This window comes from Plectropomus leopardus, chromosome 16 (genome assembly GCF_026936395.1).
Source record: "Plectropomus leopardus strain MGB_pleo_1.0 chromosome 16, ASM2693639v1, whole genome shotgun sequence".
NCBI classification, from domain to species: Eukaryota; Metazoa; Chordata; class Actinopteri; order Perciformes; family Serranidae; genus Plectropomus; species Plectropomus leopardus.
The window spans coordinates 18,376,450-18,396,045 of NC_142191.1; the positions used below are offsets into that span (position 1 = coordinate 18,376,450).

At 41.7% G+C, this 19,596-nt stretch overlaps 1 protein-coding gene across 1 annotated transcript in view; it reads right to left on the reverse strand.

Moving 5' to 3' along the window:
• Window positions 1-15,305, reverse strand: part of fut8b (fucosyltransferase 8b (alpha (1,6) fucosyltransferase)) — a 193,710-nt gene extending 178,405 nt beyond the window's left edge. The window contains exon 1 of the mRNA XM_042504025.2: window positions 15,217-15,305. The gene's annotated coding sequence lies outside the window, so the exon portion shown is untranslated. The remainder of the gene's footprint in view (window positions 1-15,216) is intronic.
• Between the last annotated feature and the right edge of the window lie 4,291 nt (window positions 15,306-19,596).

Below are 19,596 nucleotides of genomic sequence, written 5' to 3' on the forward strand. Positions count from 1 at the left end.
CCTCCCGATGACAAAGTCAGCTCATATATTACTTCACTTTCACTTGCCAAGACGCAGCAACACACAAGCAAAGGGTTGAGCTAGACAAAGACCACTAGAAAAATATATGAGTATGGAGGTAAGCAAAGCAGGTTTCTCAAAAATAGTCAAAATCTGTCTCTGAAAATATTTCAAAAGTCAGCATATCCATTCAACATACCCGTTGGCCCTCAAGGATCACAGAGTGTAGTTTGGTGAGAAATACTGAAAGTAAACATAACTGGGTTTATTTACAATGAAACTCCACAGGGTAGCTATAGCTCTCCCATCAGATATATTTCTTGGATACTATCCTCAGTTTAAATGCCACAGAAATTTAAATGTTGCAGCTGGTCCTCCTCCAGCAATTTACTGACATTCACTGATATTTTCGGAAAATAAATTGGAAGATCATCATTTGTAGGTCAGGGTTTTATTTTAAGGGGCACAGCCACAGCTCCCATTGTGGGATTGTGGGATACATTCCATGCTGTAATCAACCATTTTATATTGTTGCTGAAGGGAGGAGAAATGAGGGAGCAGGGGAGTATATTACTGCTCTTGCTTCATATAACCTGAAATTGAATTTCACTTTGTTTGGCAGCCCACTTTCATCCGGGTTATGGGGATTCCCTTCTTGATTTTGAGAAATAACAACCACCAGAAGCAAACATTTTACACCAGGTGGGTGGGTATGCTTCACTCCAGGAGCATCACTTCTTTATGCTTCAGCACACTGTTTCTAATTTTACATCACAGGGACATTACACACTGGACCCTCTGCTCTCTAACAGGAGTTTTCATATATGTCTAAAGATATTCTTCCACTCAGTAATGCCTTGAAGACATTTAAAAGCCTTTTAAAAGACTGTGGATTCTGCAGGGACACTACTTGAAAGACTACTACCAAAATCCTTTTCAGATTATCTCCCATTCTGCTCCTGGTGGAAAATATTATGCCAAACTCTGTTTAATATGAAAAATTTCTTTACATGTTCATAAAAACATATAGCTCTAGAAAAACATGATAATAGATGTCATATGTTGACAGTTTTCTATGCTGTTCAAAAATGATGAGGTTATCCTCTCTCTCTCCATCCAAAATTGTCAGCTGTCTAGCTTGCTATTTCCACCATGCTACCATGTAACACTGGTTACAGAGAATGACGACTGCAGTAATATGAGGCTGTCAGTGTCTGTCAGCGTGTCCACCGTGTCTGCGCCTATTTATTTTGGAAGAAAAACGGAAAATGGGAAAACAGCAGCATCACATCATCAGTCAAAGTGACCAATGGTGCAACTTCATCACTCAGTCAGTCACTAACTCACAGACAGACATCTGCATTTATGGGGCTGGTCTTGCATGTTGCGGTCCAGCCAAAATTGCAGGTTTTCCCTGACTTGAAGAGCGAACCATGACTTTATCACAGTGCATGTCATATTCTAAAGGTTGGAGAGAGAGGATTGAGAAGGCAACGATGGAGATATCAAGTGAAAAACTGGCAGAAAAAAAAAATTCATTAAAAATTCATTAAATTCAATTCATGTCATTAATAGTTGGTCCATGCCAAAACCAAAAATCTATGAGAGCACGACAAACATTTGCGGGGGCAGAATGCAATCTGCAATTTTGCCACAACAGTTTACTTCTGATGTGTATTGTACAGCACCCTCTGTTGATGACACATCCTTGATGATAAATATTCAACTGTGTGTTTGTCCAAAACACAGGCCAAAGTTCCAAGAATCCTGAATGGAAATGGTTAAAGAACCAGAGCTCATTTCGTGGAAAAGGGGTATCTGTGAGGCATCGCTACAGTCTGTGAGTCAGATCCACTCCTCGCTCTTCCACAGTGCCAGCCTCCCATCAAAATATGGTCACTTTTGGCTGCAAAAATCAAGATGGCAATCACTATAATATGTGTTGGAGGATGAGATATGTCCCAAATTAAACACAAACTCTTATTCACTCCACAACACCACCAGTCTCTCCTCCTTTTCAAGCATTCTTACCCCTCCCCCGGGTCCCTCCCTTGTTTAGTGTGTGCCCAGTTTGCTGCAGCATCTTTGGTGTTGTGTAACTATCAACAATGTTCACATCACTGAAGGCATTGGAAATTTGTCTGCAACACTGAATCCTTTTAAAACTGGTTTGGTGTAAGGCAGGCATAAGTTCTTTATGCAGGGAAAATTGAAAAAAAAGAAGTATTTAATTAAGTTTTGTAGTATTTATCATCAGATACATTAAAATCCAATATATAAGTTGTAGTTACATTAGGGTCTAAAGTAAGACTAATTGGTTTGACAGTCCAAATGTTTCTTTGGGTAACTGTGTAAATTGGACAACCTCTACAGCAGCCTCTACGCCGCTGTGTGTGTTCAGGGCAGAGGGCAAAAAGAAAAGCCTTTCAGGATTATACATGTGTTATAATCATTATTCTCTCCCTCGAGCCAAACTGCACAGTGAAAATAACCCTCGTCAATAGTCCCTGGCCGGGCTACAGTATCTGTTCTCATTCTGAGTAATGATCAGCCTCAGCGCACCAGAAAAATCACAACGTTCAAACGTAGAGCCCAGAGGCGTCAGACAGTGGGGCGGCCACGCTCGTGCTGCTCTCATCCTCTTTGCCTCTCAGGGTCCAAGACTCAGAAGATTGTCAAGTAATTAGATACTACACGCTGGCATGATGCGCGTCGTCTCTGATTATTATCTGGACACCCCTTGACAGCCTGATTAATGTCTGGGCACACCACTCCCTTTTGTTTCCTGCCTTATCGGTGACTTTGTTAACTTGGCCACACTCTCAATTGCATCTTCGGCTAATCTCAGAGTGCATTTCAGGCATGAAATATGGCCGCTTTATTGTTTTTAATTAAAAACACATTTTGCTCAATTTCCCCCCATTACCACATGCAGTGCGGAAAGGAGGCGAGGCATGGTCTTCTAAAGAGTAACTAGGACCTTTCTGCTCAAGAGTGTCAATTTGTGGTGATTTAAAACTACTTTTGGATTAATGGGGAGAAAACAACATTAGAGGCATTTTATGAGGTGCTTAAGGGACAAACGGTCCGCTATTTCCAAACTGTCCTATCATTTAGTGGGGAGGAAGACCTTGAAGCACCTCAGCAGGGGCGCTGATATGAGACCTTGCAACAAAAACCTTGAAAACCTCCCCAGCTGGATGCTGCGGTACAGCTTCAATGACACCACTTGGATTAAAAAAAATGGAAATTAAAATCCAATAGGCAGTGTAATTGATCCTCCTTCACTGACCTGAGAAAACCTTTCCACACTGCTCAAAGCATAAGCCAAAGAGACAGCAACAGAGGAGTAGCCAGGTTAAAAATCAATAGGTCTCAGCATCTATTACAGAAAAGGAGATGGAGTGAGAGAAAGACAGGTGAAGGGTGACACAGACAGCTCAACAAGGCAGCGTTTTGCCTAGGCAATGAGGCTGGCGAAAATGTAGGAAGGAAGCACGGAGGTGGGGCACCTAATGAACACATGTACTGCGTGATGTGCAGGAAGAGCAGTGAAGTCACAGGAAAATGGGCCTCTATCTATTCACCCCGCAAGTTCGAAGAATAGTTTTAGCTGTGAGACCTTGAGCAGAGGTGAAGCTCATCAGGGGATCTTATTGATTTTACAAACTCTCTTACATCTTCACAAAGTACAGTAGTAACAACTGTGAGCTGAGACTGAGATAAGAAGCATTTCCACGTACTGACCGTGTGAATGTGAGGATTTTTGACGCAGACATTTAGCATTTTAAATTAACAGATGTGGTTAGTGTGAATTTGTGGACTGTCTGTGATTTCCCTGGAGGCATAGAATGGTTGAAAATGGGTGTTTAAGACAGGAGAAAGGTGAAGAAAACACTAAACTGTAATTGTTATGGGTTTTTCCACTGGAAAACTCTCTCGTCTATCTACTGTGTGAGTCTGCTAATGAGGGTTGTAAAAGTAGAGATAAAGTGAGTTTTAGCCCCAAATTACAACCCTCTCTCACTAATTAGACAGCATTAACGTACTTGACTTACCACCTGTCTTGACTGGCATACAAAACAGCCACATTTGGGACGTTAAATCATGAGTACTTTCTAACACTGACATTCACTTCTCTATTCTCGTTTTCCCCTCCGGTGAAAGACAGGGAAAAAAAATAGCATTTATATTCTGAATCAGTTTGCTCCATCTCTTCACTGAAACTCCACAGTGTTTACACACTGAGTGAAATATCCAAACTCAAGACTTACTTTACACTTTACTTTATTTCCTCAATTCTTATTTCAAATGCTGAAACAGAAATGCCCCTGGAAATTCTGTCACCAACAAACATGGCCAGTGATATAAACTGGTTAACTTTATAGCCACTTTTTTCCAACATATTCTCATTCCAAATATCACTGCTTGGTTAGTGTCGTTCAAGTCCGGTGATGACGCGCTGGGTAACCTCCTGTGTCTTCTGGGATGCTGTGTCAATTTAGGCCAGTTAAATGCATTGTGTCTTTTCAAAATACACATCAATTTATATGCTGAAAATGTCGGTAAACCACCTTGAATTTATGTTTATTTCCTTGTGCAACATGAGCACATGGTTAGGTATGAAAAAAAACCATCATGGTTTGGCTCAAAATTCATAGAGGAAGCGAACAGCGGAATCCCCGGTGAAAGTCCCGGATTTGTTGGACCCATCCACCGTTGTGTGGGGACTTTCCAGCTCCTTACATAACTTCCTTACTGGCGGCATCTCAAAATGACATGACAGGTGCCGTCCAGCCGCGCTATAAACTGAAGCCCCTAATAAGCTTCACTTAAATGCTGATGATTGTTTCTAGAAAATGTGAGGGTGCATCAGTGTGGAATTGAGTAACCCTTTTATGAGGTATCTGTTCTGTCAACAAAGTATAGGCACTCAGTCCAAATACGAAATACCATGTGAGTGAAAGTAATGCATCAGGCAAGTGGGGTAAGAGGTAACAGCTCAATCCTCAAAAGATGGCACCTTCGCAAAAAAATTTAACACGACATTAACATCAGCTTTACTTTCTCTATTGGTTACCTGAGTTCCTATGTCAGTTCTCTGGAATTGGTCTTTTCAATTAGGCTATTTGAGAGCATGTCCCTGTAAGTCCGTCAGCACATGGACTCAATAAACCGAGAGGCTGCTGACGCTAGCATTATTTGGGTTGTGTTGACTGCTCCTCTCAATAACTTTTAGTGCTCATGTGGCCTTTCTAAATGAGCAGTGTCAAATGAAGAAAACTGTGAATGTGAAATTCTCAGGCAGCTTTGGTTAGTGAGTGTGGGAATGTTGTGGCAAGCTTAACACTGAAAATTGAAGCCAATGCAATAGCACTTTAGAGACCATACACATGCTGAGTTGTTTTGCAATGTCTAATCCACTGTTTTCAGTACAGACACACAATAGGCAGGCTCAAAAGCGAGAACAACGCCGTCACAGCAACCAAGTGTTCCCAAGGCTATAGGCTGAACAAGGAGAAAAATGAAGTTCAAAACAGAGATAAACAAAGTTCAACTTTTGTAACGTATCAACATGCACAGAAGGTAATGTTGCAAGGACAACAAATCACAGCCACTAGATATCATCCACTTTCTTCCATGAAAAATTTTTAGTCTGTGCCACGGACAAAATGCCAAACTTGGGGCCTCAAAACACAAACCAACTGGTGACATCATGGTGGTTATGTCCACTTCTTTTATACAGCCTATAGGGAGGCCACTCACTAGAGGACACAGAAGTTCATGGAGAAACAGAATTACTTGAATTTCATTTCATTAATTTGGCAGCTGCATCAATTTTATTTCCTGATTTCCTGCAGGATTTGGATTCTATCTGCATGTCAGTTATTCTTTATAGTCCTACATATTTGGTATCTTCGGAAACTTTGTGTTCTCAACTAGTATTTTCCAGGAAAAGCTCAGTGAGTTGGCCCCACAGCATGACTTTGTAATGACTGACATGTCAGTGAGGGTTGACAAGTGAAAAACATTGCTACGTGAATATTCTGTAGCATTTATTCAGTCTGTGGAGTCCCTGGAGGTGTAAAGAAGTCTGAGATAGTGCTGGTAGTTCTTGTATCTTGAAGCTTCTTTATTAAATTTTTTTATATTCTTCGTAAGCCATACAGTCTACACACTGCATCAGCACTACAGTGTGTTCTTTCTGTGGGCTACGACGGGGATTTTGAGCAATTTGAGAGAGCAAACATTCCCCGGAGATGTAGCTGAGCCGAACAGGTGATCCGCAAAAGGTCGGAGGTGCAGCAACAAAGGTCATCTCCCCCAGAAGCTCTGTCTGCTCATGCTGCTCTCGACAACAGCTCAGTGACAGCCTGTTCGCAACTACCGGAGCCTCAGAGGGCAGACTGAGGCTACTGTATGCATTCGTGCACAGACATATGTGTGCATTTTATCTCCTGCACTCTGGCTACTTGTGTCCGAGCATGTGCAGCTGTCTGTGCTTACACATGTGCCTCTGGGGGCATGTATGTGCAGCGAGTCTTTTGCTGCCTCCTCATCAGCATTCTGTCCCCCTCCCTTCTGCCACCTCCACTGGTGACCACCGGTGTGTGTTGCTGACATTTCTGGCAGCCTCAGGACAAAAACCACACGTCTCGCTGCTCTGTCACCCCACTGGTCGGCAAAAGGTGAGTAGCTGTTAGAGTTTTTTTTCTCTTTTTCAGTCCTACACAAACACAGTGTCCCTGTGTTTGACCAAAAACCCTGCTGAGGCAAACTATTAAGAGGGGACAAAAACAGTAATGCTCAATCAAAAATTGCCTCTGTGGTCTATTTAGGTCTGCTTGAAGCAATCAGCTCGCCATGATACCAACAAAGTCTGACAGAAATGTTTCCATGGCAACAAAAACATGGTGCAATGGCATTTAAATCCAGGCCACTCTTTATTAGCCCCCCTTATGTTTTAATTCCAGGAGACAATAGAGACATTGAAAAGAGTCTGCAGGCCTTCAGTCTCCACAGGGTTTCTTACTACTGCACCCAGTCCATCAGCACTCTATATTAGGTCTACCAGTAATTTGTCAGCAGCATAAAGCTCATCAGGAAAGTGGGGTCCACTCATTACTTTCCTCCCAACTATTTCATTTCCGATTTGAACCTCATTTGTCTCTAAAATTCCGGATGCTCCCTTGGGGTTTGTCTTTTAAAACAGGGAAGCAGACTGATTGCTTTTTAAACAAGATGATGTAGAGGGAGTGGGGTATTTAACCAGTCCATTTGTCATGACGCAACATTCGCTTTACCTCCCCACAAATATAGAAAGACCGTTCCCCCGTATTTTTAACCATCCAGCCAGCCAGCGACAGCAATAAGATTCAGCTCTAATACTCGCGACCCGAGGAAGTTAATACACCACAGAGCCAAACACTGTAGCTATTTTTCTCACTGCGCATCCCCTCTTTCTTCCCATCTCAACTTGCTCCCTTCTCTTTATTCCTCCCTCATCCTTTTTCCACTTCTCTCAAGTTGTTCCCACTAAATCTATGATTCAGCCACTGAAATCAGCTTCTTTCATTTCTATTTCCGGGCGCTCCCCTCTTTTCACTGAAGGTGTGCGCGGGGAGCGATGAATGGGAAGGTTATCGGGAGCGAGCTGAAATGGAACCATGTCTTCAGATTAAGATGCTGTGGAACGTGCAGTGAATGAGAAAATATTTTAAGGCTGAGTTGGCGACGGCAGGAGGGTGGGGGGTGCAAGTGGTGTCTACGTGAGGTGGATTGAGGGCAACGCTGTGAAACATCAACAGTGATTCGGCTGTAATTTGTGCTACTTTATCCATTTGAAACCCTGAAAACCTTTGTTTACTCTGACTTTCAGAGCGCTGTTGAGTCAACCGCAAAATGTCAAGAAGTAGAATTGAAAAGCAGAGTTTCACGCTCTTCAAAACACATCAAGGTGGGCCATTTGGTGGTGAGACTAACATTATCAGGATGGGAACACGGGGTGGGATTTCACAAAAGAACAAGTAAACAAGACACTTGAAGATTAAGACTAAAGGAGGAAAGTTTTGCTCTTAAATTTGAATTCCTCTGCTTACTCACAGCTTAGATCCAACTTTGTGAATTGCTCCTCGATGCTCGTGTTGAATTTTTAATGACACCAGATGAATCCTGGTACAAGTACAGCTGTTCTGTACTCTGCATCCTTGAATTAATCGCTGCTTTGACCAATGGCATTTCCTTTCTCATTACAACTCGCTCCCGACCAATCACAGCCATAAACACTTAAAATACTCATGGGCACACAAGTTAGCCAACTCCAGCTCTCAAAACTATTGACATTGGCCATATGCTCCGTTTGCTTCCCTGCTGCTTCCTCAGGGGGAAACCTCAAGTCCCAAAAAATGTCTAATTCAAAGCAACACCTGGTTAATGAGTAAATACTAGAGGAATGATTCATGGCAGCTGTGAACAGGCGATCAGTCTTTGACTTCCTGTGGCACTTCAGGGCTCAGGGGCTGACTGACTGACTGATGGATCCGGTGGCACCGCATGAGAAAATAACAACAAAATCTCACCTCTGCAATAAATTGTTTGCTAATGGATATGGACAACGTGCCACAGGAATTTATGACATTTGGGCCCTCATTTGTTGGAGCGGGGGTGATATTGCAGATGACATTAAATGCGTCCAGCTGCAGCTGCAGCTCACATTAATCATACTCTCCGAGTCAGGACCTGTCAGACCAGATTAGGAAAGGGAGCAGAGCTAGCTTCATTACTGCATCTCCCTCACTCTGGGGTCAAGCAAGATCACGGAAAGTTAAGTGTGGGGGTGGTGTGGTGTTTGTGTGTTTCGGCAAAGACTTCATAAAAGCGCTACGATCCCACAGCAGCTCGAGAGCTGAACTTGAACGGATGAGTTTGTGCCTTTATGTGCTCGTCTGTGTGTCTTTTGGTAATAAACCGTGATAGGTGTCAGGCCGTTGTGACACGAGCGGCTGGGCGGGTAAAGGCTTCGATTGGTCGCGCCCCGGCGAGACGCTGGAAAGGCTATCGACTCCAGGAGCAGTTAGCCACAGCCCATCAGCAGGGTGACCTTACCGCTGCTCTGTAAATTTCACAGCTGTTTTTGGGTGTCATAAAGATTATACTTAAACACCAGATAGCAGATGATAAACAGTGATGCCTCATAAACTTCTAAGCATCTGATAAAACCTCTTGCTGCTGGCAGGACATATCAGATGCCAAAAATAAGGGTAAAAAAAATAACCTTATCCCTTATCATCAAGCAGTGCTGTTTTTTAATAGAGTTGAACTTCAGCGTGATTGACTGCAGTGGAAATAGAGTGTTGAAGCTTGCGGCTATTTTCTATTCTGATACTGGAAGTAAGGCCTCAGTCACAAAATGTTACCACGAATTCTGTGATAAGAATTTGTATTGCAGCTATGACAGATATGTAGTTGTAGACAGTATTAAACTGAACCGGCTGTTCTGAGGCACTGGGACACATACGGATACAACAAATTATTGAGAGGGACAGAGAGAAAGAAAAGAAGAAACGTAACAAGTCAGTCCTTCCAGGCTGTAACAATGTTGCAACAACAAACACAAATTCAGCGAATCCTGGCAAATTTTGTGTCACCTTGCAATTTTGTCCAATAACAGTAACTTAACCCAAATGTGACCATATAAACCAGTAAAAAATCAGATTTCATCGGGGAGCTGAGCGTAATGCATCGATTTGCTCAGCCACTCTTTCTCTCTCTCTGTTTTCTCTCTCTCTGTTTATGAAACTGCTGCTGCTCGACAAGAGCTCAGAATCGCACACACAGTGACAAGGGTAACTGTTAACATCTTACGACTGACGTTACTCAACGGTTATTTAAAGGTTTAACGAAAGAGTTAAATCGTTTCAGTGTCTGTTCTAACAGCTAGATATGTGGTATTACTGCAATGCTAAACAGAGCCACAAGGTGGTGCCTTCCTGTTGTTTTGTTGTAAACTACTATAGGTAAGAGTTCACCATACAGTGCCGGCACACTACTCCAACAGACGTCCACACTAGACGACTCTCAGCAGTAACGAGTTAGGTGCAGGTTACATTATCTGTGTTCTATTGCTCATGTATGATTAGAGAATATAGTTTCATGGAGACTTGGCATGTATGGTCTATGTTAAGCACTGCAGAATACAGTAACGGTGTGGAAATCTCCATTTCATCGTCTGTGGATTCTGAGCTAATCTGCTATCCTGGAGCTCTTATTAGCTAGCCCATGTCGCCAGCTCTCTGCATCTTCACCTCCCAAGTTACATTTAGTAAGATTAACTAATGGCTAGTTGTGGGATGTAAATCGCTGCTGCAGGGCAGTCCCCTCAGGATTTCATTGGCTGTTTTTGTGATTGTTGCAGCCTGAAATGCCTGATTTATTGTCAGTTTTTCAAAAAAAAACCAAACAAACAAAAAAAAAATGCATATTGCAATCTTTATAGGTGTTTTATGCAATGAAATTTAGGAGCCAAGTGAAAATAGCAAAAATGGTTGAGATGCTGTCACAGAGTCTGAGCTTATTATTGTGAGCATTAAGTTTCAGTGTGTGTATGTGTGTGACTGTCACAGGTGCAGCAGTAGTCTCATGCTTAACGGAGCTTGGCGAGGAGAGGCTGAGCGAATCAATACACTGCATGCAGATAAATATTTAAATTTGCTGTAAAGTTGTGGTGTTTGGACAAAATTGCAAGGTTGCACAGAATTCACAGGGATTGGCTGAATTGCATTAATTGTTGCGATCAAACATTGGGGTTTAGCCCATGTGGCAAAATCTGACAATTAGTGAGGAGATCATGGTGTGCTGTGCTAGCTTGTGTTAACCCGGCAGAGAGAGCAGGAGGGGTGCGATTAATCAAGCTCTGAATCTGAGACAGCATCTCACAGCATTGCAACTATTATTGCAATTTTTACTTTCGCCTGCAATTTCTTTGCAAAAAATGCCCATAAACATACCAACATGCATCACACTTAAATAAAAGCTGCCAAGAAATCTGGCCCTAGCAATCCCAAAAAACAGCCCCTAAAATCCTGAAGGGACTGACAAATGTCTTAAAAGACAAAAGGGCAAAACATAAGAAAAATTCAAATGCAAAGTGTCATGAGTAGACCATCTCTCCTACTCACTTATCTACCTTACCCTTAAGGTACTTATCCTACCTACTCACTTCAAGTCTCATGCATATCAATGCAGGTTGTTCAGATCCCCTTTTACAATCAATGAGCCATTCATGTCCTCAAACATCAAAAATTACTGTTACAGCATCAGGATGCTCGGGCAACCTCCCTCTGTGTTGCCACGATGATTCAGCAGTGGGAGTTGACAGATTGGTGGAATAATGAACAGCGGCATGCTGGGAGAATGCGCGTTATAGCACATGCCTTCTTTTGCTCTTCAAACTTCTGTATGCAAGCTACAGCAGCGGCAGTCCATCCTCCCCCCTCCTCTGCTCCCACTGTTCCTGGAATGGGAGACACTCATGCATAGAAACTCTTTGAGCGAGTGCGACAAAACAAACAGGTTTGAAAACTTCTTCCCCTTTAGAGGCCCCAGGTGACTTTACCGCCTTTGTGTGATCTGGGAGCCTTTTTTTGTTCTGTCACACTTTTCTTTACTTATTAATCCATCTCCGTCTCGCTGCGGCTTTGATGCTGCTGACGGCAGAGCTGTCCTGATTCTGTCACCAAAGAAGCTCTAAAGGTGGGGTACAGTCATTGTGATGGGGACTACAAGGGCTCCGGAGAACCCCGGTGGTGAGATGAGAGGATGTAAAACAGCCAGGAGTCCACACAGACGGCATCTGAAAGCATCCCCGCAACAAAGAGGAGGTACATTAACTGACAAATTGTCAGTTAATGTACAGTACAGCTCTACTGGGCTATTTGGAGCGACAAAGAGATTTCTGAGATGTCGCACAAACAGACACACATTTACACAATGCCAGAGCAAGGTACATTAGTGCATTAGACATTCCTCCTCTGCACAAACCTCTCTTTAATCCCTCCCCTGTGGATAGAACAGACTTGGCATTTGTAATTCCTTTGGAGGAAAGCAAGATTGAAGGCTGGCAGGATGGAGAACATGTAAGAAATTGTTCACCTGGATTGTAGCCAAATAAAATATCTTTCAGAAAGGGACATAAATGCCCCCTCTGGGCAGATTAGCTAACACTGATACTCGTATCTGGCGGGATGGTCCGTCAAAGCGACCATGAACGTGTAAGAGTCCACTGCTGACACAACACCTTTATGTGTGTATTTGGCAGACCATAGAAATAATTGATGAAAATAAGTTGTAAATTATTAAAAGAGATTATTTGTTTAGTTTTGCTCACTGTTGACAGACAAGTAGCCCCTGGCTGTAGTTATGTATGCTGTTTCTCTTCCAAACAAACTGAGAGGCTATTTCAGAGATGGCGGCCGTCCCAGTTGTAAATTACTTTGGAGTGGAGTCAAGGGTGAATGTGTATCTGTGTGTGTTTGTCTACATGTGCGGGGCAGCAGACTGGGGACATTGTCTCTCGATCGTCACAGTTGTCACACAGGGTTCAAATAATTTAAAGTGTTGAAATCACAAATGATGACGTTGGAGGAAAGATCCTCAGAGAGCGTGGGTGAATTCATTTGCTCAGCACATGAACAGCTGTTTCTTTCCACTTACCCTGAGTTTTTGCGAAGAAACACAAACAAGTAATTTGATATGATAAGTGAGACGTGCTGCATTTGATTTTATTTTTAAGTGAGTGTGCTCCTCTGTTTCCAAGCTGCTATCATCCTAGCATAGATGCAGAGGTATGTGGTTTATAGGGCTCCCATGGGGACCATCTGCTAATTATAGCATCAAATGTCTTAAACACAAGCTGTTCGAGCCTGTGACTTGATGAGAATCTCAACATTTTTCAAGGCAGGAAATCACTTTTGATAAATACGTTTATGGAGATGGCATTCAAGGAGGAACTAGATGGATTGTCAAGTCATTTAAAATTGATGCAGGGGTGTTAATGTTATCCAGACAAGGAAATTGCCTCACCTAATTAAAGATCACACATGTACCAAGGGACTACACATGCAAAGTGGCAGTAATTCAGATTGATTGAAAGTGTGCCGTCGAGGATGTCTGGTGTCAAAATGCCACATGTAATTGTCTTGTACCGTCATGACAACGTACGCAAACTAGAGCTCAACCACTTAACGGCACTCTATTGTTTCTTATGTACCAGTAGCACATCAGGGGTTTATACACGCAACAAAGAACGTAATGGTCTGAAAGACCCCTCCAATAAAATTCAAGTGTGTCAACATGTTGATACAATATCTTTCACATACTTACACACCTAAGGAACCAATTCTGTTAAGTTGCAGGGTGGGGCTTTCCATAATGCTACAGTGAAAAGAGGAGTAGTTGTGCTAAGCTTTCTATCAGTATTTAGCAAGTGAGGTAATACTTTCACTTCAACTTGTCAGATCTGGCGATTAGAAACAAATTAGAGGTAAATAATTAGCTTTTAAGATAACGTAGTCAAGATGAAGGCTCATGTTGTCTATTACTGTTCACCAAGTAGCAACCTCTGAAGCTGAAAAATGATTCATCCAATGGCCACTTCAGGCTGTTTCCAAAACAGAGTCAGTCTCCATAGACCTCTATGTTAAAATGCCTGACCAACTTCAGAGCATAAATAAACATATTTGCATGGTTACAGTCTCTATAGCTAATTTCCCCATTCGAGACAACTGCCCGGGGGTTGAACTGTATGATCACACACTGGCTCCAGAAAAACCAAGTTCACAACAGCTGAAATGCAAAACTCTCGGCTTCAAAACGACATGCCGGTGAACTTGTTGAACAAGCAGAGGTTTGTGTATTTGCTAAATAGAGTCGAAGGTGAGTAAGTACACTGGAGCTGCAGGCCAGCAGCTGAGGGGCGGTCCCAATTTACATATTCATAGATCAACACATACCAAATGAGGCAAAGGGGTACATTTAAGCTCATCTTGCATAGCCAGACCCATCTCTACAGAGCTGTTTCAGCACCATAAAAAGGTCTGGAAGCACACATTATACTTCTGCTATAGGGGTGAAAAAAAAAACGCTCAGGCTTGTTTGTATTTCCTCAAACCAATCACAAACATCTTGGGTGGCACTAAACCCAGGATGCAGTTTGCAAAAAACTGTCAAGGGAAACATTTGCACATGGAGAAAATAGCACAGGCATGGCCCAGCAAAGGAAAAACACCACAAAAAACAGTAGCAGACATATGCCAACTGATAATCAATGCCCTAGAAAAGAAGCATGATTACGTTTTTGATCTGTAGCAGCTCATTGAACCCTTTAAAACCAGAGACGGCAACAGAAGCTCGTAAGCTGTGGAACAGGTCAGTACATTAGTGAAGTCAATGAGAGGGCTTCCACTTCCAGAGTTAAAAGATGTGGCAAATCAACTCCAACTGGCCTTATCACAAAAACGGATCAACACTGGACATGTGATTCCTGCAAGATGGACGGAAGTCCATTGTTGTTTGATTCGTTGTAGATCTTTACAACAATTTACTGTGAGAACAAAGTAGGCACGACACAACTAAAATCTTTATCAAAGCTCAGATCTCAGGGGTTGATGTCGCTGGGGATTTGAAAACAGTAACATGCAGATAGCAAAAGGCAGGAAGAATACTGGCCTAAATCGCCAGCCAGTGGCAGGTTTATAGCCACAATCTACATGCAGTGAGCCAGACTACATCTAAACCATTTCAAGGCATGAAGAGATGTTTATTCTTCATGGAAAAAACTTCTAAATATTTACTTTTGATAAACAGAGATAAGTTTTTAGGGGTTTAATCAATGCCCAGAAAGAAAATTTAAGAAATGCAGTTAAAGTTTGCCATCCATGCACTTATTATACAGCATTAGTACTTCAAACGTTTTTTTTTCTTGTTTGTATTTTATGGTAATGCAATAAACTACACAATTTATCAAGTCAAAAAGTGAAATTAGTATTTTGGCACTCAAAATTTGGCATTGTACAACAGGACACTGGCACTTGAATCAGACCTTGAAAGTTTTGGCTTTCTCAGACTTGTATTGACAAAAATGTGCACTGCCAATGAAAAATAAGATGCTGGCATTAAAATATCACAACTTAGAATAAATAATTAATGTAACACACTTACTAAGTGTTGACCATGGACTTCAATCAATGCGGATCGAGAAGCTGGATACTGTATGTTCTGGACAGGTCACCAGTCCATGTTTGCCAGCACTGAAAACAGAGGCAACAAATACCAAATCAATTCCACATGCACAGCTCACATGAGAGTGACAAACAAAACCAATTGGCAATTAGACAGATGGCAAAAGAAGTGTGGTGGTGTCATGCACACAACAACTAAAAGGGTGTTTGATGAACACAATGAACATGAGAACAAAAATGAAAACAGATAAAACAAAATACATATCAACTCAAAACAATCAAAAGGCTCTTAAATAAGAAATGCAAAAAAAAAAACCACTTAAATAACATGCAAATAACCAGAGTTGTTTCTGTCTTGATTCACTTGTAAGGATGAAAAGATGAGTGTTTAAGCTCTGATGCTTCAAAAAAAAGCAGTTTTGTCATGTTTGATTGATTAAGGCGGTGTATGAATAAGTGTGCAGAATAAATTTAATAAATAAATAAAGAAATATAAAGACCCGCTGTCCTTTGTAATAATACTCCAACTTACTGAAGAGAGTTAACAATCCAATTGGGTAACATCTTATAAAATAAAAAGTGGCTTCCTAGCACACTGAAATTTACATTTTTGCTGCATGTGGTTAATTAATAGGCAAAATCACAAAGGGGTGCTGGAGTTCAGTCGCGGGCTGATAACTTGTGAAGGCTACTCATCTGTATTCTCAGACTTCGCACCAGGTGTACTCAAAATCTTTTCAAGAGCTACGTCAGGCAGTCTGAGAGTGATGAGAGGGACACGGTGCTGTGGATGTGAAGCACCCTACAGATGACAATCCCTCCTCATGAGTCACAACAAAAGTGGTAAAATTCTACTGACTGCTATCAAACCAGCGTGGGCTGAGGGATTGGTATTAAAAGAAGAGAGAGGAAGAAAATGACTTCTTTTCTGGAGATGGAGGCAGCTGCGACAAGAGCTCTGGAAGTTCCTGCAGATTCTGTCTATCTTAGACACATTTTTTTCAACCTGAGAGAGACACCAGCTGTAATTTACCTGTAGCTGCTGATGCCTCCCTGCCTGACAGCGCCATCGTGGCCTTGTCTCCTGCCGCCACCATCAATGAAGTTCATGTCTGCTGTGAACATTTTTAGCTCCATGCCCGTTCTTACTGATCCAGCCCCCATGACTCCAGCGCCACATGCCCTTTACCTGTCTACACTGCCTGGGGTCCGATGACTCTTCCAGCACCGTTGCCTATTGTAGCCACTATACCTTCCTCCATTATTATAGAAATAGAGCCTCTCAAAAGCCTCTGTGACACCATCCATACCTCTCTGCCCTGCCCCTGCCCACTGCTTCTGCTGACACCAGTCCACTTTTCACGCTCTGGTTCAGCTGCAGCTGACTGATCTCAGGGGCCAGGTAGGGATGTCAACCATCAACCATCAACCATTAATGCAGTGTTTCCCATTAATAACAAAGAGTATGGCGGACCGCCATAGTCTGATTTGTCCTGCCATTGTCTCAATAGAGCCAGACTGTTGATTAAGAGTGGTATTAAAACACTGTTAAGTTATTTATAGCGCAGCACAACATCAGGCTGGGCCTAAATATGTCTTTCACTTACAAAAATCTACAAATACCTCCTCTCATCTATCTCTCTGATCAGCTGTGAACATATCAACAGATCAATTATCCACCTCACGAGTGACATGTCTAAAAGGAAAGGCTTTCATGGCTTCATTTTACATTTTTTTCAGATCTAAAAAGTAACTGGATGGCTACTGGTTAATAAGCGTCAAGCTATCTAAAGCAAAATAGACCAAAACTAACATATTAGTATTAGGTGCCATGTATCCAACCAGCATACCCCTCTTAATTCCTTTGGCAAGAGATGCTAAACAGGAAAAGATGAGGCCAATTATGAAGACAAAATGCCAGAAGCCTCGCATTAATTCTTAAATTGGTCTTACTACAAAAGAAGGAGACCGAAGCTGAAAACTTAGCAGCTTCATTAAGGCTGAAAGTGTATGTCTTGAAAATATTATTCTATCCTCTGTGTTTTTGGTCAAATTAAAAATTGCTGTATAGAAAGTGTCACATGACATCCTTACAATAAAAGTTGACAAATTCTTTATCTATTGTGTTAAAGTAGAGGACAAGAAAAAGCCTGCAATGTTTTCACATCAATAGGTCTAGCTCTGTGTCTCTGTGGTTTATACAACAAAATAGTTTTTTTCATGCTGCTCTTGACAAAAGTCTCCAGGAACAAAAAAAATTGCCAATTCAGTCATTTTATTATCACACTGAGGTATATTAAAGTTGTATGAGTCAATTGTGGCCACAAAGTCCATGTGGTTTTATATTTCTACTAAATTTAGTTTTGGAGTTCTTGCTGAAGTAACTTTAGCAGAGAAAATGATTTCTAAATTTTGCAGGGACATTTTATACTGCTGAAACAATATTCATCCATTATCCATGAAACCACACTACCGTGGGGAATAAGAGAGTTTTGACAGTTAACAGGAAAATGTAAATGCATGAAACGCATCATCTTTGGCTGTGCTTTACCTTTTGTTTTTCTCTCTTGATGCAGTATTCATCTGTCAGCCGGCCTGTGAGTGTGAACACAAAGATTTGGATGAATGTTTCATTTCAGTACCGAAGAGAGACTGTAGCTTTATGGAATTCATTAGTGTCTGCTATCCACTTTTTTAACCAGTGAAATATATATTTCAAAAGTCAGTTTCTTTGTGATTTGACTTTTACCAACATGTCTTTCACAAGCAAATATGAGATACTGCTTTAACACTGGCAACATGTAACTTCATTTTGAATGAATCCATCATTTTAAATAACCCAGTACCATAGACATTTGAAACTAATGCAAGAAAAATGCAACAACTGTTAAAGAAGCATTTCACTGCTAGAAAGCTGCTCTTTTCATAAAACGGGGGTGTTTATACAGTAGAAATACGTACATACTTTTTAAGTCGGTGCTGCATGACCAGAGGAAACAGAGAAAAAGGACTGTGCCATAAGCTTTTGCTCAAAAGGTTAAAAAAAAACCTACAACTACCAAAATGCATTGTGCTACATCTGACCAATGAATGCTGCCTCTGGTGGAAGGCGTAATGCAAACTCTTTCATAGGACACAATGGCGACCAGCTGGTAGCAAATGATCTCATGTTACGGTAAAATGATATGCTAAAACATGTTTCTGAAAACATTTAAGGCAAAAAACAGGCCTTGCAGTAACAGAATCTCGGTCTATATTTGAGCCACTTAATTTAACCGTTTGATCTCAACCTGATCAGCCTCCTTTTTCACTGTGCAGGAGGAACTATGGCACCTCCTTCCTGTTCAGAAATTTCACACTATTACAGCCAAGCCCACAGGAACAGTGCCAAGCCTTGAAGCCAATATTACATAGTGGACACAAGTGGAATTACACCGTCCAGGTCTGCCACATGATGCCATTTGGCCCAAAAAAACTTTTCCCCATAAACTTAGAGATGACGTGAAAGAGATGTCTGTAAATCAGTGGATCATCTACCACCACAAAATGACTCATTTCACTATCTGGATTTGATCGATTCGGTACAATAACATTTTCAAAAGTTTAGAAGAGCCGCATCACTAAATACATTAATCCCCCATTCAGTCAGGGCTAAACCAGAAGTTAGCTCAGCTGCCTGAAGTCTCTCGTATGCCTGCTCTTTGGGCTCTTAATGTGAAAGATCCGGGTAATTTCAAACCATGGAAAAACTGATTTTTTACCTTCATGCACCACTGAGCAGCTGTCAAAGGAATGAACAGGGGTCTGACTTGAATGCTGTTTCCAGGTCTTTTAATACATCAAAGGCTACAACTTAACACAGACCTAAAAATGTTTCTGAAAACATTTTAGGCGAAAAATAGGCAGCAACATAAACTTGGTTTATATTCGGTGAGCACTTTCTAGTTTTACCAGTTGATCTGTATTTGAGAGATAGAGAGGGAGGGGCAGGTCTGTCTCTTGATCGACCTCTATACTCTTTGTGTCTGTGATAGTGGCATGGCTGGTGGAATTTATGAAAATGCGTAAGTACAGCCTATAGTTCATGCAACACCCCAAAAACCATTGAAACTTGAGTTTTGCTGGGAGCGGAGCAGGGAGATAAGGCACTGTTTAGATGGAGAGAAGTTTACCAACCCACGCTGTCATGATACATGCTGGTTGAAAATTGGCGAAGTATCCCTTTAAGCAGATTTACTGTCAACTGACAGTATGCCAGGCCACTCCATTTCAGTAGCAGTTCGATTTCTGTGTGTTGGGATTTGATAAGGTGTGTACATTGAAGACATATGATGGAGGATGATAGATAAGAATGAGTGTG